We start from the raw sequence: 207 nt of genomic DNA on the forward strand, positions 1-207 counted from the left end.
TATAATTTCTCATCTCCTTTTTGCCCAAATACAATATCTAATTAAGGATCTGCCCGGCTTTTCCAGGACTGAAGTATTATTCATGCTTAAAAATGTTTTTATGTTTGCAATAAAAGACAAATTTTCACATGAAGCGCCTTGCAGGATCCGAAGGGGAACAATGCAATGCACTTTGTGAATACATTTTGCAGGATAATGATGTTGAGG

This window comes from Nanorana parkeri, unplaced genomic scaffold (assembly GCF_000935625.1).
Source record: "Nanorana parkeri isolate BGI_ZX_2015 unplaced genomic scaffold, ASM93562v1 scaffold135, whole genome shotgun sequence".
Taxonomy (NCBI): domain Eukaryota; kingdom Metazoa; phylum Chordata; class Amphibia; order Anura; family Dicroglossidae; genus Nanorana; species Nanorana parkeri.